The 25,826-nt window shown below is 45.1% G+C and overlaps 1 protein-coding gene across 4 annotated transcripts in view; it reads right to left on the reverse strand.

Moving 5' to 3' along the window:
- CYRIB (CYFIP related Rac1 interactor B) overlaps positions 1-25,826 on the reverse strand; it is a 96,320-nt gene that overhangs the window by 69,132 nt on the left and 1,362 nt on the right. Inside the window, exon 1 of one of the 4 annotated variants that reach the window (XM_005479594.4) lies at positions 6,156-6,180. The exons of the other annotated variants lie outside the window; for them this stretch is intronic. The gene's annotated coding sequence lies outside the window, so the exon portion shown is untranslated. Of the gene's footprint in view, positions 1-6,155; positions 6,181-25,826 lie in introns of those variants that run through there. 4 annotated transcript variants of the gene reach the window in all.

Raw genomic sequence — 25,826 nt, forward strand, 5'->3', positions numbered from 1 at the left:
CACATTTATTAAGAAGCCAGAGGTACAGAATAATGGTGAATTTCCCCATAAAAATTTTGAACACTGCTAAAACCATAAACTTCAGAAGAGATAAGAAAACAACTTGGGCTTTGTTATACTAGTTGAAAGTTCTTGTAGGATTGTCCTCCAAACTTCGAGGTTCTTTAACTAGATTATGCTATTCTGTTAGTCCTGCTAAAAAATTATTTCTGAATTAATTAGTTCTGAACTCTGAGATGCAAAGGTAAGAACAGAAAAAGCATTTACTATTTTAGTGCTTAGGAGAACATGACTTTAGTCAGTTATACATGAGAACAAGCAAAGTAGCCATAGCAAAAAACTTCAAAACCATCATTACAATTCAATTGCCAGTTCAGCTAACAAATCCACATCTCCTCACACAGAAGCAGGAAATCTAAACTCCAAATCAATTAACTGCTTCCATAAGCAACCCTTACACAATGCTCTCTCTTGTCTGTATGATCTTCATTTATGTAAAAGGTCAGCAATTTTATCTTTGAAACGAAGCCTCATGGAGTCTAGTGGTTACTTATTTCACTTCCACCTTTGAAGGGAACAGTTTCAAGTAACCATATGTCTCAGCACATAAAAGGTGCAAATACAACAAGAAATTAACTGTCTTTTCATGCCCAGAATGCATTCTGCCTAAGAATTTTCACTTTCAAGGACATTGAACAGGAAGGTTCTGTTTAAACCACAACAAACCCATTCCCCCCCAAAAAAACTCCAAAAAAACAAACAAAAAACCTAAACACCCACAAAACAAGAAAAACTCTGCTATTATTGTATTTCTTATTAATTCTTATAGCTTTTTTTCCCCCAGAATAACAGTGCTAGAATTCAGAAGACTGTCTGGTTTTTGGTGGTTTTTGTTGTTTTATTATTCAATAGAGGGTCAAACTGATTTGTACATCAGAGGCTGAAACAAACACCTTTGTTGTGCAACACAAAAAGGCAAGAAATCTGTTTCCCTGAGGATGTTACCCTCAAGACTGCTGTAATAAAAAGGAGAAGGAGCCATCATCCAGTGCCACACCTGACTAGGAGAATACGCAATTAGATCCAACTTTTGAAGTTATTCAACTGCTACAGCCACTAGACACAGAAACGGGGCTTTCCAGTCATCTAATTTACAACTAGGGCTCCTAGGAACTCATCTATTACCTTGTGTAGTACACCAGAAAAAGTTACTCACGCTAACACTCCATTTAATTTAATCATCTAGGACTGAAGGAGAACCAGAATTGCCTCATGGCTGAATTTAAGAGTCTTTTGAACTATGCCAGTTAAACAGAATTTGTTCACAGAACTGCCTCCTGCTACCGGGGAACATTTAAGCCCTGTAGTCTGAAGTAAAAAGTGCTTTTAAATGTATCTAGGACAGTGTTCTGCTGCACTTTCTTATATATAAAGTGATTACCAATACAAGATTTTTTTTTTTGCCTGGTGGACACCAATTTCAGGTAAAGCATTTGCTGATGGAATCTGCCTCCCAGATAAGTGCATTAACTGCCTACAGGATCAAGCTTTAGGTTTTGGTGTGGGTGGCAGACAGAAGGCCTGTTTTGCAAGGCAAGCTATTTCTGTAGCTACAGCCACACCAAACTGAAAGCACTCAAATCTCACAAGCTAAGCTGTCCCAGACCCAGTCACACTATTTGCACAGGGACCACCTGGGAATCCCAAGTGCTGCAGATATAAGCCAGAGAATCAGACCAACACTTCGTAATCAAGACCACAAACCATACAGCCTTTTCACTGAACAGGAGTAGAAGAATAAAAATATATCCTCCCATACAAACATTATTACAGAAAACTAGTTTTACACACTTGAAGATTGTATATAAGTACAGTCTCCTCATTTCAGAGATATTTAGTCCCCAATTTTTCCTACAGTCCTGCAATGATTTAATGCAGTAGAGAAAAAAAAAGGCAGGTGTGGTCAGTCAGACACCATTCCCCAAATGCAGCATCAGAACTTTAGGTTAGTGCAAAGAAGGTAAAAAACAGCCTTTCCCAAGACACAAAAATTAGTCAACACTTCAGGTATTGACATTTGTCTAGGTACTAGAAAAATAAAAATTCTTTTTCTAGGTGCTGAAAAAGCAATCCTAAAAATCATTCAAAGATAATAAGTCTGGAACCAAAAACACTTTTACAAATCAATTACATGAACAACATTAACATTGTGAGAGTTAACCAGAAATCAATTACTAAACATTTCATCAATATCACCATATGCGAGAGCAACAGCAAATGAAGAGGGCAGCATAACCAGACAATAAAGGTTGTAACAACAGATCTGAGTTCATAAGCCACATAAACATACTGAGCAGGACGGGGTCAGTCCTTACCTCACAACCATGACTGTCTTAAAACTATCCTGAAATTCAAATGATCATGAGTGAAAGGCCAAAGACTGCATCATTTTCCTTACACCTTTCAATTATGCTTTGCCTGCAATTAGTTTCACTGTTTCCACAGTGAAGGTACTCTCTGTACATCAGGCTTTCACGTGACAGAGAGGACAAAATGCCATTTCTAAAAAGCAGAATGCAATTAAAACCACAGGGGATGGGGAACACAGGAGAAAGTGCTGCAGCTAAAAATACTTTCAGCTTTACCTAGTCAATTCTAAAACTGCTCATTGTTTGTCATTGGTTTCTGTTAAGCTCTGCTGTTTATATGACTGCAATACATGTATCCCCAGTAAGCACTGGAAGTGCAAATGTAAAACAGTGCCTATGTAAGAGCCTATTGCTCTCAGCAAATTTTAGACAGTTGCAAACACTCTGCCAGCTGCAGCAGCCAACTTGTGGCACTCGAGAGAACATTCCTGAATCACAGACAGGGGGAAACTGAGGTGATTTCATAAGAGATCCTGAAATTAAAGGCAATCAAGTAAGTCCCTGTCTTTGTAAACATGAAGAGAAATGCAGATTTCTCTACACTGGGTAGAGGTGTTAAATTTTCCACAATCACAATGAAGAAAATACTGATACTCCTTAGTAAAGTTTATATAGCCATAGATTAATAATAGAGGAAAATTTAAGAGGTGTGCAAGAGGACCATCCATTTACTTAAAGTGCTCTCGATATATGCAAACAAATGGGAGTAGAAAAGACATCAAATGGTACAAGTGGCCAACATTAACAGCTGGAAAATTATTTGAAATAATTCTTACCCTGCCTAACTGATGCACATATTTCAGGTGCCACAGCTAGTAAGCAGTGCTTAACACTTTCCAACCCAAGCAGAGCTGCCTTCATATCCCCAGTCCCCACACTCCCATCACCTCTGAAGCCATGCTGACAGACAGGAGGGGTTCAGCTGGACCAAAATGACCACCAGGATGACTCTCTGCATCCTGCTCCAAGCACGGGAGTTGGCACTGACATCCAAGCCTTGTGTGCATTCAGCACAGACATTCACATGAGCTGCATGCCTTGCCTGTAGCACATTTGCTTGACAGCTGATAATCCATGAGATGCAGTTTGACAACACTCAAAATATTTCAGCTTTGAAGATATATTTTCAAATATTTTTATGATGAATGTCTCATAAAACTAAACTGTAATGTACTTTACAAATTACCTTAATGAACAGGAGTCATTCTTCTCACTCAGGCCCATCTACATCAATGACAGAAACTCTTGGTATCATTAAAGAGAACAAGCCTGTAGGTAGGACAGGCAAAGGTGACAACCTTGACTTGTGCCATCATTTCCTAAAAATCACCAACCAAATGAACTACAACAGCCACACACAAACCTGTTTAAAAAACAAATCCAACTCCTTGAACACAGGCTTTAATTTTGCCTGTCTCCACTACATCAAGACATGCATTGGTTCCATCTATGCCCCCAGCTGGCAGGCAGGAACAAGAAAAAGGGGACTGCAGGCTGTTTGTGTGTCTGTGTTCTCCAAGATACACAGTGAGAGGAAAAAAAATCTGCATTTATGTTTGCCATGCCAAGGCAGCTGCAGAAATCCAAAGTGGCCCCTACATATGCTTTTCCAAATGACAGAGACAATTTCTGTTAGTGTATTACTCAATAATTCAGCAGTTTGCAATACAAATATTCCCTGTCCTTCTGTCTCTTTACAGTATTAATTCCAAGTGTTTAGTAAGCACTGTTAGAGGTCTGGTGACAGATACCTTAAGGTGCCCCCATAAGTGTCTTTAAATACTGCATTAAATTAATTTAACAATCGATTCTTTTGGAAATGTATATAACTACTGCTAGACACAATAAAAAATGGAATCCTTTTTTCTCTTTATCAAGAGAAAGACCCACACAAAACCCAGATAAAGGGACAGGATTGTTTTGTATGCAAGAAGAGAGCCGGCTGACACCAGGTTTCCACAGCCAGAGCAGGGAAGGTTGTCACAGGAAGAGGCAGGGACTTTCAGAAGACAAACTCTTCTATAATCTGTCCCCTCAGGTGGCCCCAGCTAAACTGCAAACAAGGAAGAAAATCTAGAGCACCTGATGACAAATGGAAGTTGTATAACGGGATCAAATTCATTCCTTACTTTCATATAATCGTGGCACTTCTTGACAGGGATATTTTAAAACCATCCTAGGATCACTTCTTCCACAGCCCCTGCTCTCAGACAGCTAATATATGCAATAACAAATCTGACAGTCTGACTGGGATAAAAAGCTATCTTCTCTCCTACTCAAAGCTTCTGTTTCAACAATAGAATACTCTCTGTATGCCAGGCAAGAAACAATCCAACTTCATGTAACAGCAGTATCTTATTCATGTGGTTTAGGATTTTGCTGTTAAGCTTGCCACACAGAACCAAAGATATATTCTGCAAAACAACACACCTTGCTCAACAAAGATATTTGTCAGGGGGAAGCTTTTAAGTTTGAACCCATGTTCCAACCTTAACAACAGTAATCTCAGGCTGCCCAAAACACAACCTACAACAGAAAATGCTGATTAACTAAAAGCTGTACTTAAAGTCCAAGCAGAGCACAAAGAAAATTGTACGTCAGTGAGGGGGGAGAGAATTTGAGCAAAAGAGACTTTGCAATTTTTACCATTACAAACAGTAATAAGGAAGAACCCAGATTATCAGATCAATCTAGAAAATGCTTTACTGGTTTGAAGATTAACATACATGCTAATGTACATTTGTATTTCCATATTATGTTACCAGAAACTCAGAATGACAGATTTTAAATGTTAGTAACACTCCACTATCACAGCAGTATGACAGCTGTCACACTGTTGCTGACATTTGGATCCTGGATGCTGATGCTATGGAACAGATAGAGAAAAAAAACTTCGAAAACCTTCATAACACACAGTCTCTTGCTTTCTTCAGGGTCTCAAATGTTTCTGTGAATAAACTTCTTGCATTTTTTTACCAAGTGAGATATGACACCAGATTAAAAAGTAACAGTAAATTAAGTTGCAGGCATCCTTATCATTGAATTACATGGGGGAAAATTATAATGGAATTAAAATTTTATTTTATTGGCCACATAATGAATAGGTTAGAAACAACACTCTCTTGTTACAGACTCCAAATTCACCTTAACCCCACCTGGAATCAGAGCCCCAGCATCACTGCGCTGCACACAAACCTGCAGGATACACCCTACCCATGACAAATTTGGCACCGTATTCCCAATCCCTGGATTCCGCTGAACCCGCGGCATGTTCAGCCGCACTCGGGAGCATTGCGGATGTCCCTCCAGGAGCTCTCCCCTCCCGTTATCCGCGAGCACTGTCAATCCATCCCGCATCCCGGGGAGCCGCCCGCACCCGCACCGGGCACGAACCGGACCCGGTGCCGGCCACGGGGGGCAGGAGCCGCCGGGGCAGCCCGGGGCAGGGCGGCCGGTCCCCGGTGCCCCGCGTGGTTCCCCGACGAGGGAGCAGCGGCCGCCGCTTCCCCCGCGCCCCGGGGCCCCTGCTCGGCGTGCGGGGGGAAGCGGCGGCGGGACGGGAGAAGTTGCGAAGCGCTGAGGAGCGGGGAGAGCAACAGCTGGAGCCGGGCGGGGAGCGGCGGCCCCGCAGGAACGGGGCGGGGGTCGCGCCGCCGGCGCCGAGGGAACGCGAGGGATGCAGCGGCGAGCGCCCCGCCCGGCCCCTCCCGCCCTCCCGGCACTCACCGAGCCGCCCCGCGATACGGGACCGGGATCCGGAGCGGGACCGGGATCGGGAGCGGAGCCGGAGCCGCCGCCTCCCCCGCTCGGCCGGAGCAGAGACGGAGCGGCGCGCGCGGGTGGCGGGAGCGCGCCGGGAGCGCGCGCGGGCGGCGGGAGCGCGCGCGGGGAGGGGGGAGCGGGGGAGGGGGGGGAGCGGCCGCACAGCACCGCGGGCACCGGCCGTGCGGGCGGGCGTGCGCTGACCCGGATGTACCGGGGGGGGCGGCCAGCGGCAGGTGACTGCGCAAGCGCGCCCGGCCGCCAGCGCACTGCGCATGCACCTGCTTCGACTCCCAGTGTCTCGGGCACGGGCGGGGGAGCGAAAGAGAGGCGGGCGGGCGGGCGAGGCGGCGAGTGGGGCAGCCCCTTAAAGGGGCCGCGGTGTTCCCGCAGCCCCGAGCACAGGTCATTAACTCACTCAAGCAGCGTTAGCCATCGGTGCTTGAGCAGCCCTGCGGGTCCGGGGCTTCTCTAGGGCCGGACTCGGGGATTGAAGTGTCTGCAGTTGGCAGAGCCAGGGTGGGAAGCGAGATGGGGTGCTCCTTGTGTGGGAAAAGCGGGGCTGCTGGCTTAAAGCTGTTCAGAAATGTCTTCCCAGGTGGATCAAAGCACAAATAAATAAATAATTATTTTAAAAATGTAGAAAGTTCCATCCCTCAGTGAGCACTGCCAGAACCCCATACCATTGCACTCAGGCTGATCCAGGAATGCTTTCCACCTCCATCCTCGCAAAAATGCAAAAGACATGCAAAATATGTTTAAAAATCACAAAAAAACCCAAAAAAACAAAAAAAAAACCAAAAAAAAAAAAAAACACATGGGGTTATGGGATCATTTATCCTGGAGAAAAGGAACCTCAGGAGGTACCTTATGGCTTTCTACAGCTCCCTGACAGGAGCTGGTGGGGGTCGGTCTCTTCTCCCAAGTGACAGAGACAGGACAAGAGGAAATGGCCTCAAATTGCACTAGGGAAGGTTTAGATTGGATATGAGGGAAAAGATTCCTCTTAGAAAGGATTGTCAAGCATTGGAACAGGCTGCCCATAAAAGTGGTGGAGTCGCCATCACTGGAGGAGTTTAATATACACGTAAACGTGGCACTTGGGGTTGTGGTTTAGTGGCGACTTTGCTAAGGGTTTATGAATGGGCTCAATGGTCTGAAAGGTCTTCTCCAGCATAAATGATTCTAAATTACTCCAAACAGAAAAACATATTTTAAGAACGTCCCATGGACTTAATTATGGGCTTTCTGTGCAGGGTCAGGATTTGGACTCAGTCTTCCTTGTGGGTCTCTTCCAACTCAGCATATTCTGTGATTCTCTGATTTTATGAAGGTTTCACCTTCTATATCTCACCCTGGATTTTGGTATCCTCACAGAGGGACAAAGCACACCCTGAACTGCTTCTCCTCTGTGCATTAATTTGCCAAAGCAGAGGGATTGCACAATTACCTAGTTTCAGGGCTTGCTGTTTTAGTAAAATTCCATGTAGACCTACTTAGAAAGAAAACAATTAAAAGTTCTGCTGGTTTTGTTTTGCCTTTGTTTTGTTTTGGTTTTTTTGTTTGTTTGTGTTGGTTTTTTTTTCCTTGAAGTAACCTGGAATCTAGACAATGCTTGTCTAAACTTTGCCATGCAGTCTCCCCTGGCCTCCTCACTGAGCTGTTCTGGCACCGCGGGCTGTTCACAGCTCATTCAGTGAGGCTGCACCGGGAGTGGTTCAGAGACCAGCGGCAGCCAGGCAGTGCAAAACCTTCCAATAGTAAAACATTATCAACACAGCTCTAACCAAAGGGTATTTCTCAGTCTAAAAGAGACAAACCAACCACTCCAACCACTTCTACTAGTTCCTCTTCAAAGCCTGATAGCAGTTTGTTAAGTGACAAATATAGTGAATATCAGGTACTTCTAAGCCCACTGAAAAGCATAAAAATGGAAAATAGACATTTATTTATATGTCAATGTATTTCTCTTTTTTTTATCATACCTATGTATATGTTGAATTAATCTGATAAACTTAGTTTGTCTTTAACTTATTAGGATTCAAGATATATGGATTTATTATAATAACATTAAAGTATTCTAGCTAAAAGAGTATCCTGGGATATGAAGGAAGCCATTTGTGAGTATAGTTCAGCTGCAAAACCTGTTTGGCGAACTCAAAGGAAATGACCACACTTGAGTTTTGGTCCTTGGGTAGCAGTCAGGCAAGACCAGGGCTGGTGCACCACATACCTTCAGCTAAGCAGGGAGAAGGGAGTGCTCAGACAAGCTCTAGAGGCTCTGAGAGGTTTGTACAGACTGGAGCAAACAGAGAAGATGTCGAAGAAGAGATGAAAAAAGATTTTCACAGCAGCACCTTCAGCAGAATGACAGAAGTTCCATTTCTGCTGTGTGCGATTTGTGTAGTGGCTGAACAAACGCTTGACATGGCTTTTCACTTCTGCCACAGAAAGGATTTTTTTGCAGTGGATACAAATTTTGAGGTGTGAATCGATGCACACTCCTTCCTGAGATGAGGCACCACATCCTCATCTTCTCTAAAGTCTGCAGGGCTTTACAGGTCTGTGTGCCAGGCAGGAGGTGACCCAGGTTCCACTGAACTGCATTCAAGGGAAGCAGGATTGTGCTCTGAGTTAGTGTTGGACTTGTTACCATTTGGGCTTAATAGAAACCAGGAGTCTCACCTGTTGTACTACAGAGCTTTGTCCTTCTGCACAGAACTAAAGAGCTACACACAACCAGCCTCAGGGATGAGCAATTGTTGTTCCTCATAACATTATAAAGCACTTGGGGCTTGGCAGGGTGGGGTTGGACAAAGAAAATTTCCTACTGAAACCATGAGCAGGTTTATCATAATATATAGTCCTCAGTGCTCTCCAAAATTGTAAGATACCTTTGATTTGGATCTCACATCTCTCACAAGTACAAGAATGCCCAGATGCTGAGCGTCACTGATGCTTAACAGCAGTTGCACACTAAGACATCCACATCCCACATAATAATTGAAGCATAAAAAATCATTGAACACTGTGGAAAATGCTGCATGACTAAAAAACCCAGCAATTTTCTATTAGTTCTGCCTTCACTTTTAATTTCTTAATTGCTTCTTCTGAATGCAAAATTATTTTACCAGGTTATCACTGCAATAAATATTAAAACTCTCTCCAAAAAAACAAACTCCCAAAACAACAACAATAAAACAGAATTAAAGACTGTATTTTTTGTTAGTATCATAGAATAAAAGAGTGGTAACAGAACTGTTCCTATTCTGCTAAATGCCTGAGGATTTTGTTAGTTGGTACCAGGTAAGTATATCTGACTGGAAAGAAAACAGGTCAGAGCATTTTCATTAAGAAGAGATTAATAAGCTCTAGAATTACTCTTGGATGTATTTGTATTGCATATCTGTGGGTATGTACCAGTGACAAAAGATGACTTTATATACGGATGGCCAGATGGACAAATAAAGCCACAGGAGCAAAGCAGCCCTTAGGTGCCAGGCACTGTTGGAATACTTGGGTTGCTTTTCAACCTAATGGTAGCCCAGGGGAGAGAGTCCAAAGGGAAAAAGAAGTGACCATCACCCTGGCCATGTGTACTCAGCAGGGACAACAGAGCGCCCTGACCACTGACAGCAGCCCTGTTTGTTCTGGGGGGGAGGACAGCAATAGCTCTTCCATTACATGGATGAAAATAAAAACATCCTATGGCTAAAGATTATTCTTTTAAAGAAATGGTTAAAGACGAAACTTCTTATGGAAAATGTGATGAATGGAAGAAATGCAGCTTTGCAGGGCTCCTTGTTAGGGTTGTGGCTCATGGCATCTTTCAGTTCAGATAAAACCAATGTCAGGTTTTGCCCTCCCCTGCCCAGATTTCCCCACATTCTCAAGTGGCACAGTAGTAGATGAGAGAGTGCAGAGGCAGTCACATTTATACCACAGAGTCCTCCAGGGCTTTCACTTAGATAGCACAAATCCTCTGATATGAATGTCGCTCTTCAGAATATAAACAGTTGTAACAAAATGTGAACGATCTACATAAATTTCCAGAAATGCAGACAAAACAAAAAGCCAAGGTCAAATCACTTCATAAGGATCCCTGAAGTGCTTCCAGATACTGTCACGCCAGAGTTAGAATGTTTTATACTTGCATGGACACAGGCACTCACAATCTCAGAATGCCTCCCCTCCCCCCCTTCAAAAAAAGGTCATTTTGATATTTGGGTGGCAAGTGAGAAAACTGAAATGCTTCTGGAGTTCAGTCTTTTTACCCTGACAGACCTGGTGAAATCCTGTCATTTCCTCATGCTATGCCCCAGTGACTTCACATGACTAATTGCATCAGTCATCTCCTCTTCTGCCATTACAAGGTCCAAGATTATTTCAGAGTTTGCTCATCTGGTGATGCAGTTGTTCCTCCTATGATCAGCATGGCCCCTTCATGTGGGGAGCCTCAGCTAAAACACACAGCATGCTCTCAATTAATGAACACTTCTTTAAGTCAAATAAAACAGAGAGGTTCAGTGCCATGTCAGTTGGATTGTGATCAAGAATAATGGAGATTTTAAAAAATAAAGCTCTTTTTTCCACATTCTCACATTTTGCTGCCTTACCTCAAAAATATAGCTCACCTATATGAGAGACAGGGAAGAAAAAGGAAGGAAAAAGAGAAAATGTCAGGTGTTAAGCCTGCATTAGAAGAAGATTACAGACCAGTAAGCATAGAGGAAGGTGGAAAGAGGAACTGCAGCTATTTTAATCATGTTTTATCTCTACTGGAAAATAGAAAGATAAATTAGAGTAGTAGACCTGCTGCAGAATAGAGCAGAACACAGTATTAGACTCTGAGATCTTTAAGCTGCTTATAAAAGTTTGTGAAATACAGAATTTCTCCAGTGATCTCACATGGATTCCATTGCACTGACAAGCCTTTGAGTGGCTGCAGTGTTGAACCTGTGCTGGTAGCACACTGGCAAGGGAAGAGGCCTACAAAGCAACTGAGATAATCCAGCATCACCAAGTTTAGGAGGTCATGGCCACAGACTGCACTTCTGAACTTGCAGCACTCAGTGGAGGAAAAGGCCCAGATGCACCTGTGTGTCTGTGCTTGGGGAGTGGAAAAGCTGTGATCACCTCAGCAGGTGCTGAGTCCATCATCTTTGCTCGTTCCAGAGGTGCCTTTCTCCAGCAAAATTCCTAAATGTCTCTGTGAACTCCTAAATGTCACTGTATTTATTCACTCTGAGTACCAGTCAGTGCTACTTAAAAGTGAGGGCTTCACCAAGTCAGAGGAGGCTGCAAATCAGGTGCTGTAGAGTGGCAGAGTTTCACTTGACCTCCCTTTAGTCCCAGTCAAGCCAGTTTATTAAACAAAGTAAACCCCCAGGGCCATAGGAGGAAATAAAATATATATGTGAACTGGAACTTTCTCACAAACATTATCTTTTCTTTTTCTTCTCTTCCCCACTGAATTTTTCAGATCAGCAGCATAATAGTATTCAGTTAATGGACAGAATCAATGTTTCAGAGAACAGGGAAGACAATGTCCCAGAGCGTTAGACTGTCTCATGGCTCTCTGGAAGAGAACCCAGCTTTTTGTTTTGGTTTGATTTGGGAGTTTTTGACACAGTTGAGCTGCCCTGATGGAAACAAATATTCATTGATCTCATTGAGATTTCTGCCTACCTCAGGAGCATGAGACTGGTATTTTACTTTGATCCCATCCTTTATTGTGATGTAATCATTGCAGGGATTTTGTTTATTGGTGGGTGGTTTTTTTTAATTTTTCCCCAAAATGCTTAATTAATTTGTTATTAGAAGCCTTCAGAAGAGCATTTGGCTCATAAGTGATTTCTGGGCTGTGTCTAGGTGTTACCAAGGGATGTTGTCAAGAGACCATTTCACTTTGCCTCAGCTGTTTCCTCTGCTACAGCTGTTCTTGGTTTCCTCTTCACATCACAGGGGAAGTTGCAATCTTCTGTTGGGGAAATAGGTAACTTAATGAAAGCACCTCAGGGAAGGGCTCTGCAGAGCATCAGTCTCAGGGGACAATTACAAAATTCAGTGAGTAAACATGAACTTCATGGAACAGTGTTAGGCACTGCTGGGCAAGACATGAGCAAGGACAGCATCTCAGGCTGCACAGGATTGTTCCTTGAGCTCCAGTGGCACAAGAATGAGCTGAGGGGCTTAGCACCTCACAGCACTGCAGTGTCACTGTTGCTGCTGTTCTGCCCTTGTGCCACTATTACAGTTTGAAAGGACCTGAATGTTTGGTCCCATCTGAAAACTAGAATTCAATTTAAATCAAAAATCAAAACCTCAACTGGTTCTGCAGCACTCACTTGAACTTCTATAAACAAAATTTATCTTTGTGTGTGATCTAAGTGATATTGAGTGCAAGGCTACTGAATAATGAGAGAAAAAATAGACTATGATTTAGTTACGAGCTCACCAACTGCATCTACCTCTTTAAAATTACACTGTTTTGATGCAGTCATCTGTTGTATACCTTTATACTTCTGCTGTTTCACAATGCCATCAATATGCTCCAAAGAGCAGCAGACATTAAAATCATTTTAGTGTACCAAATTGCTGAAAAGAAACCCTTTTCTCATCAGTACACACATTTTCTTGCAGGTTCTCCCATGACCTCATATGCAGTGGTTAGGCAGCACTCTTTTTCTGTGGGATAAGAAATTACCAGTCACCCATCACCCTCATGGTAGGCATGTTTGGGTTATGAAGCAGAATCTTTGAGCACAGTCATTTTAAGATGCCTGGGCAGCTCATGGGACAGAAACAGAGTCCTTACTGGTCCCACAAGCACAGGTCCCTCTCGCTGCAAGGAAGAGTTTGCTAGCAGAGGAAATGGAAAGCCAGGACTTTCCTGTGCTGTAATCTGTGAGAGACAGACTGGGTGCAGATGAACACTTCCATGAAACAAATCATTTAGGCAGGCACTTAAACACTTCCTCTGCTGAGGAACTGCAACACTGCACACCAGACGTCTTTCTCTTCCTTTTTCCTGAGCAGGATTATGGCACCTAGGGCTAAATATAGCACCAGATACAGCTGTTTAATATTCAGTTAGCAAGAAAAGACAGTAAAGCTGGTATTGCACATTGGAATTGCTTAAACTTATTCTGAGTTTTCCCAATTGATTAAAAGATAATATTTTTTATGTCCAGCTGATAAACCCCATGCATGAGCTGGGAAACATTCTGTGCCTGTTTATAGCAATCTGGATCCAGTCCCATCTGAGACATGTGGGTTCCTGGAGTCACAGCTTAGGTAGCTATTATGTTAATGATCAGACTAGACACCTTTCCCCATGACCACACCACCTCTGCAGCATTGCATCACAAACCAGCGGGACTTTTTAAATACATGCTCATATTCTCCTGATTCCAAATGATTCCTGTCTCAGGCAGTGAACAAGCTAAAAACCTGAAAGAAGCAAAATAGTCTTCTCTTGTGAGGTGCTAGGCTGTAACTCTGAAGCTTAGACCATATTTCTGAGCTCAGACTTCTCATATGACTTTAAGCAAGAGGGCTACAAAGCCTGGCAGTGGTACCTCCCATTCCAGAAACTTCCAAGTGCCTAAAATGATGCCATTACACTTCAGTAATTTCATATGCAAAAAGCGAAATTGGAAATATTTGTACAATGCCTTAAAAAACCGCTGGTGCAATTCCTGCTCCTAGCAGCTTGCAGACTAAGCTGTAGATGAGAGGAAAACACAAATGCTGAGATCTGCTGTACACACTGGCTTTCTACAGCCAAGCTAGTTCTAAACCAACAAACCTGGGCACAAAAGCTGGAGCAGCAGTGTGTCTCACACAGAAATGTGTTATGCAGTGAGGCTGATCATTCTGAGTTGTTTTCCAGATTGCCTGTGAGCCCCTGGCCTATGCCAGGTAGCCATTCTTCCTGTCCCGGGACACACAGCCTGCACTTCCCTGGAAATCAGGTTTGTGGTGCTGGACACTCAACAGCACGTGTACACTGCCCAGTCAGCCTGCTTGGGTCATCTCCTGCCTGGCTGGCAAGATGTGAGAGAGACACTGGGGGAGCTGCAGTGGGAACTTAGCAGAGAAGGAAGGAGCTGGAAACAGGGAGGAGCTGAGAAGTTTTGCACAGAAAAAGATCCAGTGGGAAATGCAGGGCACACGGAATGCAAATCAGGAGAAAATTACAATTCATTAGTTACAGTGTTCACAGGACTCTATTTTTCAATTATATTTTCTTCTCTTCTAAAAAAAGACAAATGGTACCTGCTCCTTCATGCTCCCATTATGTTGCCATTATTATTTTAATCTTAATTGTTTATCAGTTGAATTTGACTTTAAAAGGCTCGTAGGGGCAGATGTAGAGAATACACTTCTGTGGTTTGCTCAAAGAAGACCAGCTTAAGCAGGGATGTGAGAGAGCCTGGGGAACCATGTGAGAGCAAGGAGAGGCATGAGGGCAGCAAGCCAGTCATAAGTGTGCATGCTTCTAAATGGTTTTAATGGGGTCACTTGTGTCCTAAGGCACAACTCGCTGCTGCTCGGATGCCAGACTCTGCCCCTGAGCCTGTGAAAGGTTTTGCAGCTGAGTGTGACAAGCCTGGCTTTAGTGCAGAGGGGGCTGCCCTCAGGACTTGAACGTGGCCAGATGGCAAAGAGGGGCACGTGTGCCCATTGGAAGACTGCATGGCTACCAAGAAAGAAGGCAGAGGGCAGGAGACCATGGTGCAGAAAAAGACCCCATGTCATGTTGGGACTTGGACAAAGGTTTCAGAAGAAGTGGATGGTTTGGGAAACACTGCAAAATAACAAAATTACAATATAATATCTGTCTGTGAGAAGGAATGGCTGCAGGTTTATTCTGTGATAAATATTCAAATTGTTCAGTGCAGAATGTTTTAAAACCTTCCTCATCCTCATTAGTACAGTTAATCACCCAGTGATTCTGTTTTCTCTTTTCCATATCATGTTCTTATGTTATTGCAGAGAAATAGAAAATATACTTTTAAATTAAGAAATTGTAAATAAACAACATGGGGTGATCCAAACATGCAGCAATTTAGAGCTCTCCTCATTTAGTGCCTTTCTTACAAAAATGTTTGTCCTATATGTTCCCTCTACACTCCTGTCCATCCCTGCCACAAGAATATTGCAGGCAGATGTAGGAGGATTTTGTTAGAATTAATCACTGATCACCTTCTTGTAAAGGCTTTATTGTATTCTAAAAGGGGGTGAGGGAAAAGCACACACATACATGTAACAACCTAGAGCTTTAGGATAAAAGAAGTAAAATTGGTAATATGAGTTTCTCCCTCAGGAAGAAAAAAATACAGGCATTTACTAATCAAAAATGGGTGGCTTTGTATTTTGTTTGTTTGCTTTTGCTAATCTTTAAAAATGCTTAATACATTGCCTGTGGGCTTCATGTTTCACTTTAATGCAGAGTTAACCCTTGAAATTCATTAATTGACTTTATGTTGCATTAAATGCTGCAATCAATTCAGTCTCAATATTATACACTTTTATCTCTGCTCTAAAAAAAAGCCCTGTTAGCTTTGCTTGGCTCAAAACCAATACAGTGAACTACCCTTAATTATTAATAATCTGTTTCCCCTTCAATAAAACTTTTTGAACCTTTACTACAGTAGGATGATATATTTATTTGGTGTGTAGGGTTCAGAGCAATACAGTGCACTCTCTCTGGGAAAGAATCCAAAAATAACTATCTACTTGATATCAACCCAAGGGATTTCCTAAGGGAATGGGAGTATCATTTCAGGGCAGATCATCAGTGGTTTAGGGGAATTAGACAAATTTGTGTCTGGGGAACAGATGCCTCAGGGTTTGTAAATGTGTGAGAGAACCTTTCCCCCCTCGGTCACCAGTTCAGGTCCATCCAGCACAGCAGTGGCTGGAAGCTATTAAACATCTAATGAACTTCTGGGGCCTCCTGAAACAGGGAGTGGGATTCCTAACAGACACTTGCTAACATCTTGGAGCCGCTCCTACCCAAGCTGCAGCCTCAGCAGCAATACACAGACACAGAAACTGGGAATAAGCATGATGGAGTGAAGAACATTTCATCTGCTAAATGCAGTAAGCAGGCTGCCTCTGGGCTGGCATTCCAGCTTTAGGTTTACTGCTGGCACTTTTTGTTCTTTAAAAGAAAGAAAATTATGTATTATAAAGCACTGTGTTATGTAATCTTTCCTCACAAATGCCATCAGAAGGGCCCAGAAACCTTACAAACCCACACTTGCAAGGCCTTGGAGAAGATAAAGGAGTAAAGAAAGATTTGTTGTCATACTTAGAGACCAGTTCTGGGAGTCCTGGGTCTCCTGAACTGCTACATGCTGCACATCCAGCTTTTGGGCAGGTCTGCTAGGAGAAAGAGGAGACAAATGCTGAGCATTACAACCACAAACCACAGCTGTTGATGGGAATTGGCAGGAGACCAGGGAATGCTGGGAAGCATAGATGGCCTGCAGCAGAAGGTAGGGCTGAGCAGGGCTCTCTGGCACTTGAAGCTTTTTTATTCCTCTCCTGGTGCTTTTCCATCCTGGCATCTGGTTTCCGTGGCAGCGCAAGGGAGGGACAGTGTGGTGCAATTTTCTGGAATGTTCTCCTGGGCTATGCTGGCACTTCCTAGGGTAAACATACCTTGCCTGAGGCTCAGCTTCTCTGGGCCCCTGCCTTCAGAGGATTTGCAGTGCTTTAGTTTGCTGATAGCTCTGGCCAGTTGTCTCTGTATTTCATGTGAGGAGGAGGGGGTCGAGACTTGCCAACTGTCCTCTGCTCCCCCAGAACAGAGCCATGGGGAGGGCAGGGATGCGCTGTGGCAAAGCCCTGTCCATCAGCAGAGCTGCCACCAGGACAGCATGTGATGGGCTCACAGCTCTGTGCTCTGGCTGGATCCAGGCTTTGTGCCACCAGACCTTGCATGTACCCTGGTGCTCTCATTTCCTTGCACCCTTTTGAGCGGAAGATTTTCGGGGGGGGTCTCTTTATCCACTCATATGTTGCATGACTAAACTGTACCCAGCTTCTGAATAGTGCAGCAATTTAGGCTGCAAAGAGCATACAAGATTAAATATCTGAAAAAGGAGGAGAAAAAAAAAAAAAAAAAAAAAAAAAAAAGAAGGTTTCTGTAATGGGATCTGCTGCTCACCCGTTTTTGTTAGCAGCATGTGCAGATCTTGCTATTCCGGTCCATTATATTCAACAGTCTTATACTCAGTGGCAGGTGAAATGTCATACCTCGGGGTAAATTTTCACTGCAGTAGGCAGAGAATTTGTCCTTTAAACACCCTTAGTATTAATGGGACATTGATCCAGCAATTTAAACTCCAAGAGATACAAATGTCTCATGTGGGACCATTTTGAAATGTGTTGACATTTTGATTCACAAAATAAGATACTTTTAGAAACAAATGCAAATTCATTTCATTCTAGATTTGAGGTCAGCTGGATACTGGAAGAGAAATGTGCAATGAATGTTTAGTATGCTCATCAACTGTCTTTTAATCTCTGTACACTCAAGGGATAAAAATTACATCAGAGAAAGTAAGGACAATTTCTAAAGTTCTCTGTATTAACTAGTGTAACTTCTCATGGGGCTGGAACCTAAATTCACCTACTGCACCTGCAATATTAGTGTCTAAGGCAAAAGGAGGCTCTGGAACAAGGGACTGAATTTCAGTGACCTCTGAAAATATGTCTTTCACACAATCTGATATGCTTTCATCTCCAAAGAGTTCTGATCTTGCTGAGATGCGCTGGGGAAATTGTCAGTGCTTTGTTGATGTCAGTGAAATTTGCAGGGTTGGAGCCCAACAAAATAGTGCAGGAAAGAAAGCAAAACAAAGTAAAAACATAGCAAGAGGGGGTAGCTTAGTTTGTTCCCAAGCCAATGCTCTGCCTGCTCTTCCAGCTCAGAAACTATTCAGCACATATGAGAGGGATGAGCTAAACAAATATTTAGAACACACCCACAACTAGCTGACAGAGAATGAGTAGGTCAAACCTTGAGGGAACACAGCAAAGCCTGAATGTTGGTCTGGGCTCCATCCTGCAGAAGAGAGTAAATAAGATATGGAGCAACTCTGGAGGAAGACCAGCTTGGCAAGTTGGTGGGTGAGAGCTGGGTGTGAACTGCCATCTCCTGCCCTTGGACCAAGGCTTGGGGGGCACTGCCATGGCGGCAGGCAGGCACTGGGGGCAGAACAGGGCTCACCTCCCTCCTCTCCCTGGCCTTGAGCAGGTGCTGCAGCTCCCAGCAGAGGGGAGTGAAAGGGGATCTGCTCCCTGTGCTGAACCCCAGCGGGCAGGGCCGGCAGGGGCTGGCTCTGGTTTCCCCCAGAAGCAAGGACACCTCTGACTGCCCCAGAGCTCTCCCAGCAGCGGGGCTGACGAGAGGCTGAGGCATGCAGGACACGGGCAGTAATGTGGGTGGGGTGTGTGCTGCTATTCCACAGGGGATTTCACAGGAAGCCCATGGCTCCCCTCCAGTGGCCATGAGCATCCCCTGTTGCAGAAACCCCAGCTGGTGAATGTCACCTGATGGGGAACATGAGGACTCAGATCATCTCATGCATGAGGAACTCAGGGAGGAGAACAAACCCAGGGGAAGTTCCTCACCAAAGTCCCTCTGCAGAGCAGCCTCTGCTCTTCCCCTTCCCCAGCACGGCTGCTGCAGACAGGGGTGCAGTTCTGGGAGCCACTGTCCAGGGGAAGTTACACCAATTTGGGCACTGACTGAGAACACAACTTCCCTTGCAGACACTTGTACAGCAGTGCCCAGCAGAGCTAAGAGGAAGAGGAAAAGCCCAGACATTGTTCAACATGCAAATAACTATATTCAAGTCTATGAAAACTTCCCAGGAACAGCTCCAAACCCATGCAGCACTGGGCAATGTGCTGGGCATGATCTGTTGGATGGCCTTGGATCAGATGGTCCTCTCCAAGGGCTTGGATAATGCTCCAGCCTGCCAGAGGGCTCAGCAGGCACTCAAGGTTATCAGGATCAGTCCTTTTCTACATGCTCACTTGAACATAGTACTGTCCTTCTGGGCCCCTGCTCTCCATTCTTGCTTCCTCAAACTGACTGGCATTGCAGGAGGAAGAATTTACTGTTCCTGTGCCAGCTATGTGATCTGGGAGCCCTGTGTAAAAGCACGTGGGGTGACACAGTCCCCACACAGGAGGCCTTTTCCCACAGAACAAGAGTTCTGAGTGCATCCACCAAGTGCTTCTCACACCAGGTAATTTAGTTAAAAAAAAAAAAAAAAAAGATGACAGACCAAACAGAACCTCACAAAGTTTGAAAGACCTTTTATTTTTTTTTTGGTATGAACAGCAGCTACAGGTCCTAGGTGCGCTTATACCTCAATGCATAAATGTATTTTAGAGATGTTGCGATTCGTGTCATGTCCAGGCATATAGGGGGTAGCAGCAAACTTAGAATGGGTGCAAGTGGACCTAAACCAGGTTTTGCTCATAAATGTAATTACAGTAATACCAGTAACGAGGATGTATCAGCTGTGGATCCTCAGCACTAGAGGTATAAGATTTGCAACTTGGAGGCTCTCCTAAAACCACCTCCTTTCAAGGCAGTAATCCTGGAAAAGAAACATGGTCCCAGTCCTTAAATAGAGATGGGAGTGGCTTCTTCATCCACATTTGAGGGATGCCAGTAGGCCATTGCCAGTGATATCTGTGATACTCAGAGTGCACTGACAAGAGAACACTAACATGTACAGTAAATATTTCTTAATGCTTCAGTGTAAGCAGGATGCCTGACACACCCACTAAAGCACAGAAAATGGAATTTGGTCATCAACAAGTCCTGCAGTGAGAGTTAGGATTCACAGGCAGGAGCACCTGCTCTCCTCAGTTATGGGATTGCCAGAAGAGTCCTGGGAATCAAGGTCCTAGTTTTTATCTATGACTTTTGTTGACTGATCCAGACAAACCACCGTGGAAGCCCAAACCATCCCTAGAGCTTGCAGAGCACAGAGATACTCCCCATCACACTCTGTCCCCTGTCTCTGTCAAGACACAGAGCTGGTGGAACATAAATCATGCATCACATAGCTGTGCACTGCCAGGAGCATGCTGCTGCATGAGCCTGCAGAGACAGTTTCCAGTTGTCCCTCCATGGGATAGTTCACAGGAGGCATAGCCCAGGGAAACAAGCCAAGTCCAGGTCTTCTGTGGCTTTTCTCATTTGGGGATGGTCCCTGTCCCTTGCCTGAAGCAGCCTGGACACTTCACAAGCCTCCCCTACAACCCCTGCAGAGGTTTCTGGGCAGCAACGAGCCTGGCACAGTCCAGCCCTCCCTGGTTTTGCACTGTGCATGCCCTGGTTGGGAGCACGGTGCAAGGAGTAGGAATCCAGCCCTGCCACCCAGGGTGAATCTCAGCAGCCACCCCTGGCCACTGAGAGCCAAACCAGAGTCCTTTCTTGTGCTGTTACAGGAGGGAGGTCACCAGTGTCACCGCACTGGAGCAACGCCAGCCCTTTGAGTAAACTTTTCAAAGCTGCACTAAGGCATTGTTTAATTTTGATTTCCAAGTGACCTCTGATTCCTCTGGATGTGCTGGGGGGAAGAACATTCACTCCCAGGAGTCTGACTTCGGCAGTGGGCACAGGGCCTAGCACAGCAGTTCCCAGGGCAGGAGGGGGAGAGGTGAAGGCTCTGGCTGTTCTCCCCCCCTCCAACACATCACCAGTCTGCTGCACACCTTAGCTTGCACCAATAAACCTGTTTGCATGCTGTGAATGAAAACGACACCAGGGTGTGAGATGAAAAATAGTCTGCAAAGAGCTAAACCACCCGAGAGTTATTCTAGTGAGGTAAATAATTCAGCAACTGTTTTTTACTGCAGCCCTGTTAACAGAAACACAATTACAGAAGAGGAAAGTAAACCACAGCTGGGAAGAGAAAACAAGTGGCTTGGGGGCTCCTATCTCACCGAGGAAATGGTGGGTGGATCCGGGCCCCAGCATGGGACTCAGGCCACATCCAGGGCTCTGACCTCAGCACGATGCATCCAACGCTGCACTCACAGCAGCTGAGCAAAGAAATTAAAGGAGGGTGGCAAAAATGCTCTGGCTGTTGCTAACACTTCCCAGTGCTGAAAGCAGCACTCAGTATTGGCACCAGGTTAGTGGTATGTGCACAGCTTTCTGCTAACTGGTGACTGAGCCCTGCGGGGAAGCGAAGCCGCAAGGACAGGAGTGGGACAAGGCGAAGGAAGTGTGAGCTGCAAACCTCTGCTCGCCTTGCTCAGCATCAGATGAATGTTAATTCTCTGCTGGTTTGCACAGACACAGACAGGCCTGTTCCTACTAATTTTAGTCCTTACCTAATTTAAAACTACAGACATGCTATTTTCACCATGGTATTTTTTCCTCTTTTTAACAGGTTGTAAGCTGCCAGATGCACTCCGTGGTTTAAGAAATTGATGCTGTCCAAGGGGAGGTGAGAAACCTTTTGTTAAAAATAAAAGGCAGAGAGAACAAAATTGCACATTAAAACTTGGAGCTATCACAAGTGCCACCTCAGCTGCCTGTGCTTTGCTGAGGGTCTCTGGCCAGGCTGCGTTGTGGTCTGGAGATGCACCTCCCTCAAACCTCAGAGGTTCCAGCCCAGCATGCCCAGGTGTCTCTCAGCTGTGCACACACAGAGGTTGTGCTGTGCCCCTGCATAAAACCACCTGCACTCTCTACCTTCACTCCCTCCACTCATACATCCACAACGCTTCATTCCTTCATTCCTTTGGTCCTGCTGCCCAAAAATACACCTGCACCCAGACCTCTCCCTGCCACTGTGCCTTCCCCCTGACATGGACAAACACCTTCTCTTCCCTCTGCTCCTCCCCTCACACCTGGATCTGTCACCCATCTCCTGCAGAGGTGAACGGTGGATGAAGTGCTGAGGTAGATGAAGTGCTGAGCCTGCCCACAGTGGGAAGCAACCGTGTGCTAGAAATGGGTGTGAAAAAGTGGTGAAATGAGGAAACATTTGTGAGAGGAAGTGAGTGGGTGGAGGGAAAAGTCTGGAGTGAACAAAAATCAACAAATAACACATTGAAACCTGAGCTCTGAGTGCTCAGGGTGGGTAAAAGTACACTGAAATACAAAAAAAAAGAACACACAAATTACTACCAGAACGCAACTATTCTATGCTAACAAACACCTAATGCATGCTAGGGAACAAAGCACTGAAAATAAAGGGCAGGCTCAAAATAAGATGTTTTAAGATCTAATGCCTTAGCAGCACAGGTAGCTCCAGTGAGGGAGAGAAAGGGAGGCAGCAGATCATGCACATGCATTTTACTGGATCTAGGTTACTGGATCTCAGAGTCCAAATAGGTTGATGGTCTCACTAACCAGACATGGATTTTAGCAGTTGTTAACAGACTGCATGCCCCTGTAAATTTTAATTTAGTACATTCAAGTAAAGCATCTGAAGGATAATATTAAAAAAAACCCAAACAGCAATTTCTAGAACAATCAAAATGGAAGCCCAGCTCTGTTGTTTCTGATACAGCAGCAGTTTCTTAGTTAAGATTTTTCCCTGACAGATGTAGCCATGCAGGGACCTGGGAGTACAGTTCCCAGTTTTTCAGCTGATTACATGTGCATTCCTGACCTGCAAACCTTTCCTTCCTTCTCTACTCTTGCAGAGCAAGATTGACAGTGCTGTATTTTCAGCAGTACACCGAAAAAGATCTTGTTTTTTCTTCTTAAAGGACAACAAACTTGGCCCAATGGGGCTGTACCAGAAGCCAGCCAGTTTTGCCCTGTGAGAATCAGCCCACGCAACCACAGCTCCCACTGGTGAGAAGTTATTCAGACAAGTCCCTTCTCTAACCACTCACCCAGTGAGTTGGTGTCATCCAAGCTGCTGCCATGGCCATGGAGAATGAACAACAGACAGGTAAACAGCTATTATGGCATGCACAGAAAACTGTCCAGTTTTGCTTACACCTCATTCCTTCCCACGTGTTTCAAACCAGCCCCCTCCACAGGGATCCTCAGAAGAGGTTCCCTTCAAACATAATAAGACTGCCCATACCATTTCCATGTTTAAAAGAATAACAAAAGTGACCTGAGAGTTGCATTATCCCCAGCTTTGTCAGTGGAGGAGCCCAAATGCACTCACTGGGCATGACACCTCTCCTCTGGGGCTCGGGCGAGCGAGCTCCCTTGGAAAGGCGGCAGTGCCTCGGTGCCACGGGTTACGCTGATTGCTGCTGACAGGTTCTTCATGGTATCACAACAAATTAGGTCACAGATTAGATTTTCATAGCACAGATTACAACTTGTGTCTACATCTTTTTCTTAAATAGAGAGGGTTGTGGCTAGGAGGTTTGACCTCGAGACTGGGAACAAGGCAGATGCTCAGGATTGGGGGGGTCCTATTTCTCAGCTGTGACAAAGACTGTCTTAGCAAGACTCAGATAAAATGCCTGCTTTTCTGCTGTAGTCAGAAGACTTGGGTTTTTTTTCCCCCCTTTCTATCCAGCAAGCCTTTGAGAAATGAGTTTGTCCACTAGATACCCTGGGGTAGATCAATCATAGAACTTTGTTGCAAAACAGATAGCAAACCCAGCTCTAGAAAGAACTTTTAGGAGAAATTAATTTTTATGATAGAAAAGCAGCTTGCACCACCTGAAAAACTGCTGGGAATGGAAACCAAAGCTATCTATTAGACTTATCCCACCTATTACCACAAGGTCACACATACACTCGGTTTGAGCATCTCTAGTGCAGAAAGACCTCAAGGGAATAAATTCATGTGTGTAGTTTTTGTTTTAAAATATACCTAGCAAGGACAGTAATAGAACTCAAGCACCAAAAAAAGAAAAATGAAAAAAAATCCAAGCTATATCAAGCTCCACACAGAGCAGCACAGAACAAAGGTTTCCAACAGCTGAGTAACTGCAGACACCGTGCAAAGTGCTTCCTACCCACTGTGAGATACAGCCCTGCTGCAGATTTGAAAACCAGCTCCAGCAACTGTGTTCCAGCAGACTGTCAGGGCTGTGTTCTGCTCCCAGCCACCTCCTCCCTCGGAGCTGAGCTGCTGCAGGGGAGAGAAGGCTCCTGGGAGCCAGAGAGCTGGATTCAGCTCCCTGTGGAACCATGCAGGTCTGCATGGGGGCAGTGATTCAGCTGATAAGCAGGCTTGCAGCCATGATAAGCACTAAATGAAAACCTAATCCAGACTATCAGGAGGACAGGTCTTGGACTGAGCTAACTTCAGAGACAAGTCTTTCTAAGTCAGGGTAGAGAGAGCAATGCAGGAATGACCTTCAGCTTACAGAAGCAGTCCTGATACCACAATGGAATCACCTTTGTGCTTGGGTAGCCCAGAGACCTGCACTGGCTCTCTGTGGAGCCTCTGGAGCATGTACTTACTCAGCCAGAGCAGGTCTGCTCATACCTGCTGCCAGACCAAACTCTGGTCCCTAATCAGGCCCTGAGGCTGTCTGCAGCCAGAGGACACAGTCTGGCTCCCTGTTCCCAGGGCAGTGAGAGGAGCACAGGAGGCTGTGCCTGTTCCCTGTGTGCAGGTTTAGACAGGCTGGGGCTCAGCACCCTCCCCTCGGCCCCACAGCAGCCAACGCTGCTGGCCTGAATCATCGTTGCCTGTGCCTCCAGCCCCGAAACAATCTCGCACGTCACTTCAGCAGTTTTTCACAGGAAATATGCTTTTACTTTCAAAATACTCTGGGCCTTGTTCTCCTCCAACAAGCACAGGAAGTATCTCAAATACCAGTCTTTATTTTTGTGAGCCACTGCGTATCCTCTGATACCTTTGAGTACAAAGAAATAAATAGGAGCTGAGAGTGGCTGTGCCCTTCCATGCTCAGAGGCAGTATCAATGTTTTTTAACTCCCCTCAGTGCTCCTGCTGGGCACACTCACATTTAGAGGCACAGAATGAGGCCTAACAATTTTTTCCTCAAGCCTGAGCTGTGCTGCGCCGATTATTGAAAATCCATCACACACACTCTTTGCTGAGCCGTCTGAACTATTGATCTCAGAGAGAGAAAAGGATGCTCTGGACTTTATTGGAATTGTCTTTAAAAGTCCTGTTGGTACAACTGTTCTACTGGATGCTGTGCTTCCTAGTGTCCCTGCAGAGCAACTGCCTCAGACCTGCCCTGGAGCTCCTTCATGCCAGGGGCTCGTGCTGAGCCATGGAGGAAACCACATCACCCACCCTGGGAAAGCAAACGGTGACAACTCTCAGAGAATGCACTGGTGAGGCCCCTGGTCTGAGCAGCGCTCCCAGAGAGCAAGAGCGAGCAGCAGGGAGGGACTGCTGTCTGCAACAGCAGCTGAGAGCATCCTGGACAGGCACAGGCTCCTGATCCCTGCTGAGCAGGAAACCCAGCAGGAGCCATGCAGCCAATGGTGCCTCTCTCTAAGGCAAGATGAGCCTGGGCAGAGCCAAGCACTGAAATGACCCAGGGTGTGCATCTGAGAGAGTCCTTCAGAGCTCACGTAGGCACCATGAACACTCCCCAACTCCCCACAGCATCAGTTCTGTACTCCTCGACATTAAACAGACAGCAGCCATTGCCAACCTTGTTTTCAGTCAAGCTC

This window comes from Zonotrichia albicollis, chromosome 1, assembly GCF_047830755.1.
Source record: "Zonotrichia albicollis isolate bZonAlb1 chromosome 1, bZonAlb1.hap1, whole genome shotgun sequence".
Taxonomy (NCBI): Eukaryota; Metazoa; Chordata; class Aves; order Passeriformes; family Passerellidae; genus Zonotrichia; species Zonotrichia albicollis.